Source organism: Chenopodium quinoa, unplaced genomic scaffold (genome assembly GCF_001683475.1).
Source record: "Chenopodium quinoa cultivar QQ74 unplaced genomic scaffold, ASM168347v1, whole genome shotgun sequence".
Taxonomy (NCBI): domain Eukaryota; kingdom Viridiplantae; phylum Streptophyta; class Magnoliopsida; order Caryophyllales; family Amaranthaceae; genus Chenopodium; species Chenopodium quinoa.
The window spans coordinates 1172372-1178371 of NW_018743514.1; positions in this window are offsets into that span (position 1 = coordinate 1172372).

Here is a 6000-nt window from a genome sequence, read left to right on the forward strand (position 1 = left end):
GTTACCTCATTGAATGAAAGGCACCAAGATTCTAACTCATATGGTATTTTCCCCATTTTTTGGGTGGGTTCTTAGCAACAATAATAATTGGACTATGGTCAGAAATGAGGATAGGAAGGTTGACATTGAAAGCATCCGGGATGGCAAGACGCTAGCCATCATTCCCGAGGGCTCTGTCAAGCATTTCAAAAATTGCATTCTCCCAATATTTATTGTTTGTCCAGGTATATTTCACCCCATGTGCAGGGATATCAGAGAGCCCACATTTGAACTTCCAGTTTGTGAATTGCAGGGACCCTGGGATGGTTTTAGACCCACCAAGTTTTTGCGAGGAATATTCAATCTGGTTTAGGTCCCCCATGACTAGTACATTTCCCAGGTGAGATTAGATCATGTGTAACACCCCCAAATCTTCCTCTACGGATATACTAGTATAATACGTATAATTATATCGTAGAGATAGACTTATGCGTATTACCGCCGCGTGATTACGCAAGACTATTCAAAATACTTAACTCAATAACAAAACTTGTAGCGGAAACTCAAGTTTTTTTTATTAATACTTATAAAAATAGTAACATTGTTATGAGTACTCAAAATAAAGACAAGACCAACATTCCTAAACTAGGTGAAGCAAATCCCGAGACTCCCATATGCTCATTCATGACTCCACCTAAAAATAGTCAACACTGCTTACCATTACGGTAAACAGGGCGAACCAAAACAAATAGAAAATACGGATTAGCAAAATATGCTAAGTACGATATGTGCAAGATAAGTAAATTCAATTTATTTGCAAACATGCTTTTAAAACCAATTCTAACAATTCAATATTTCAATAATCAATTCAATAAAACCAATTCCTCTTTTAAAATCCAATTCCTCATCCAAGTGACCCAAGTGTGCACACCCCCCAAGCTAGTCTCCTTATATTGCAAAGCTATTCTTGTGGAAAGACTCGGTCATACAAAGTCCAAAGTCTTATCTACCAAATCCGCATAGTGGGATTACTAACATGCTTGTAAAGCTTTAATAAATAATTCAATAAAATTCCTCTTTGAATAAAATCAACCTTTATAATAGGTTAACTCAAAACTCCTTTTTTATTTAATTCAACGTGCTTTCAAAATCAACCTTTTAATAAATATTTGAGAATTAAATCTCATATAAATAACTTTTCAAAATCAATAACTCTTCCTTTGAAAAACCTTTTTAAAAACTCTTTAAAACAATTCAACATACTTTTTTAAAAAAAAAAACCAAATTCCTTTAAACATAATAAATAATTTCAAACCATTCAAAACATGATATTAAAATCAATCCTTTAAAAGTACATTTATCAAAACAAATATTAAAATCAAAACCTCCAAACATACTTTATTTCATAAATCATGATTCAAATAATTTAATTCAATCACCAATAAAATCGTATAAAACATGCTATTCAAACCAATCACTTTTGAAGGTATCTAGCCACCTAAACGTACCTTTGATCCTTGCTAGCAATTATACAAATTGACTTCAAGAACCTTAATTGAAAACACCCAACAAATAAATATAACCTTAATTAATATAAGGTTAACAATAATCACAACAATTAAATTAAAAACTCCCAATTATATGTACATGAACCTTTTAAATTATTTTTCATAAACATGAATAAAAATCTGATTGTATTTAATTAAAACTACTCATAATAATTTTTACAAATCCCCCATAATAATAATAATTAATTAATTAATTAAATAAGAGAAGAGAAGAAGAAAAGGTAAAAAACCAAGGAAAAGAGAGAGAGGTGGTGGCAAGGACAGCCTTCCGGCAGGTGGCTGGAGGTGGCGGTCGTGGTGATTGGTGGTGGTGCAAGAAAGAAAAGAAAGGAAAAAAAGAGAAGAATTGGATTTGCGTTCGAAAGAATAGGCAAAACTTGCAGAGGTTATAACTCCCTCAATATAATTTCGAATTAGGTGATCTTGAGCTTAACCTCAATTATTTTTTGAGAGGAACAATTTTTTGTGAAATAGCAAAACCACAAAACTTACCAGAAGTTCCTGAAAATTGGCTCCAAAGATATACAGGCTGATTTTCTTTTAGAAAAGAGGAGAAGAAGATTAAGAGAGAAGAAGGGAATTGGTGTGAGTGTTCGGCCATGAATCAATGGGTATTTATAGGCTAGCTCATGCATGATTTATGGTAGAAAAATGTGTGAAGAATTATGGCAAAAAGAATTAAGAAATTACTTGGAGAAGAGAATGAAAGAAATATGGATAGTTTTGATATTAAAGTGATTAAGAATAATAGAATTAAGGAAAGTGTGTTCTCATGAAAAATAATATGGCGAAAGAGATTACTTGGGGAATAATCAAGGAAGATTTAAGGTAGGAAAATAAGATGATCAAATATTTAGGAGATGGAGAAATAAAAATTAAGGAAAATAACAGATTTTAAGGAGATAATTAAAAATACAATTTTCCAAAATGAATCACCCAAAATTTGACCATGAGGGCCGAAAATATTGAGCTTCCATAGCTCAAATTTTTGGATCCTATTAGTATATTTTAGGGAGTTATTTTGCTAGATTTAAGAAATTAAAAATAATTGTGTAAATAATTTTTATTGTATAAAATAATTAATTAATAAAATACCAATTATTCACTAAATAAATTAACCTAGAAAATCAGATTTTCCACAATAGGAAAATCCAAAAATCTTAGTCAATGATTAGGAATTTTCGGACCTTATTAATTAATAATAAAATTTAGTTTTTGGTTTATTTAAAATATCCGAAATATATAAATAATCCGGTTTTTAAAATAAATTAAATGGATAATAAATCTTATCCAAAATCTAAAAATAATAATTAGGTTTCAAAATAATTTTGGCGCCAAAATTCAAATATCATTTTGGCTCCAAAATTCAAATAGTAATTTAAATTACCAAAATACCCTTTTTAGGAAATAATAATTAATTAATTAATTTAGAAAATACGTATCAAAATACGGGGTATTACATCATGGCTCTAAGAGTGTCGCAAAAAAATTTAATATCACATAGGTATAGGGAGCCATACACAAACAAGACATAGAAAAATTAATTCATTTCATCAGCAACATTACAAAAGAAGTAGTTAAAGTCCTTAAACAAGATATCCAGTTTAACAACTTCTTTCCAATAGATAAAGAGCCCTCCTTTTAACCCATCAAGTTTAATACAGTAAAAACCAACATAGCCCCATTGGGTGAAAATTGGGGCTAGTACATAGGCTGAGTTCTTAGTTTCTGAAAGGAAAATTACATCAATGTCCAAGTCATGTGCCAACCATTTTAGAAAGGGAACAACAGGGTTGTTGGCACTAGGGAAACCCTTACAGTTTCAAGCCATACATCTCATATCTCTAGTTGGGTCTGGTTAGGGTCAGCCACCACACCCTCAGAATCAGAAGAAGAAATATTGTCCTTGAGGTCATGTTCATCTAGACCATAACAGAAGACACCTGCACCTGCATAACATGTCTGAAAATTTGATCTTATTTTAGTTCTCCCCCAGCTAGAGCAAGAAGGTTCGTCGGGGTCGTAACCACTAAACCTCTTGATACACCCATTGTGCTTAAGACCCAGAGTATCCGAGATGGTCAAACACATCTTTTCATGCTTGCAGCAACATTCAATCCCCGAAGCTTCCTTTTAGGAGAATTACGTGGAGGCTTAATGGTTTTGGAGTAGGAGGGCATATTAGTAGTAAATAGTTTTTTGTTTAGGTCAAGATTGGCAAGGTCTACAATGGAAAAGTCAGAGACGAGTGACAAGAATTTCTCCTCAGAGGCAGGAGAATTAAGGGGGGTTGGGAATAGGGTCTTCAGTGATGATTGTGGGGTAGATACAGAGGCTTGTGTGGTAAGATAGGGGATTAAAGAAAGGAAAGTTTGTGGGTTCAGAGATGGAGAGGGATTGGGTTGAGTCACTCAAGGCCGAGCTTGAGTTGTCACTCTCAGAAGAAGTGAAAGGTCTTATTTTTTCCCTTAATGACATAAGATGAATGTTCGATTGGGATTGGCTTTTGGGAAGCAGATAAGGAAGGCTCTCTGTGCGGGAAGGCTGGCATGAGCTGTCTATCAGACACAGTGAATGAAATTAATTTAGGAGGGATGAATAGGATGGCAACATTCTATTGTTGATGGCCAAGTAAAATCTCTTTTGTGGTGGGCTCAGAAGACTTCATGTTTGCAAGGCTAGGAAAATGGGGGCTTGTAGTTGGGTTGAGTTTGGATTTTCTCAAATGGCTATCTTGGACTTTATAATAGGTGATGGATTAGAATTAAATTTGGTGGTTCGGGATGTTGGGCTTGAGACTTGGCTGGGCTCATTAATGAACTCGAGAAGGGGTGGGGTTTTCTTCTTTTTAAGAATTTTTGTTGATTTACGAGGGAGGGGGACATAAGCATGCTTAATTGGGTAGTAAATGAAGCTAGGGAATCTAGGAATAAAGTAAATGCAACTAGGTAGAGAGGGTACCTCTAAGGATATTGTGCTGGGAGTAGAAACTTGTAAATATGATATTCTTCGAGAAATAGAATGTTTGCTGACAAAGACCTTGGTCTTGGGCTCCTTAAGCAAGGGGATTGGCTTGGGAGGGAGGCAACTTCACTGGTTCTAATGGGCTTAGGTGGATACTCAAAGTTTGCGGATTTCGTGCATCTTTTCCAAGACCAGTTTCCCGCCTTGCCCTTTTTCGATCAGGTGGGGGTTCAACCTTCAATCACCGTCTTTTTTCACATCAGACACTTTTGTCAAAAGAATGACTTCCTTCCTTTTGGAAGGGTTCAACTACTTCTTCCATCTTCACCCATTTCTTAAGCCATCCTTCGAGCTCCTGGCGTTCTTCTTCTTCCAAGCATTGCTTCTCTTTCTCAGGGTGCTCAATAGTTAGTTTCTCAAGTTGTTGATAAACCCGTGTTGGCCCCTTTTGATGAGACTCGGCAATACTTGAAGTTGGAATTTCCATTGCAAAGACAATAAAGAAATTTGGTAGAATTTGTTGAAGTTAACTTCTCAGAGAAAAGACTTTAGTTTGAGAGAGAAGATACACTTTACGTTTTTTAATGAGAAATAATTTATGATTTTAACCTATATTTATAAGTTGAAATAAATGTACTGGACACTTTAGAATCTTTTAATCAGTGTAATATTTTGGAAATAAACTTATCGAGGGATAATATGGTAATTTTTTTGTAACTATCACTTGGTTTTCAATTACCAAATCGAACATTAAAACGCGTCATTTAAGGTTGTGTTTCTCAATTTCAATTGAAAATCAATTTTTGCGAGACTCTGACAAACCATTTGCATTGTTTTGTGTCTGAACGAAAATCAAACAGTGCAATTTAACTAACTCTCCAAACCTTGGGAATGCTATAAAAACCTTCAAAGCACCCTTTACACCATCTTATCATCACCATTCACTCTCTGATCTTCCAACTCTTTCAACCTTGATTTGTTCGAACTTTGTGAAGTGAAAAATGACTTCCCTTCCTTTACAAGAAGTGTTGGACTTCCTCTTGGTCAAAGAATGTCCCATTGAGGCTCATGAATTGTGTGAGTTGATAAGCAAATGCCCTAAGAACTTCATATATGGCTTCCTTTGGCATATCTCATCTTCAACCACCATATCAAGCATTATGAAAGGCACAACCTCCATTGGGCTAGCATTTCAGTTTGATTTTTCCTCACTTGGTTTTGAACAAGAATTTAAGAAGGAAATTCAACCAAAATTGACCCAAGTGTATCCTTGGTAAGGACACGCTCCGCCCTGCTGCGTTTATTGAATTAAACCCAAACGACAATTGGATATTAAGCCATAATCCAATCAAAGGTTGGGTTTAAGATCTCACAGCCAGGGGTTGGATTAAACGGCTCTCCAAATTCCACTACAAATGGGAGAAGAAGAGAATTTTCAATTTCCTTAGGTTAGCAACATATAGCAAGATTCCATTCAACGGATCGCTGA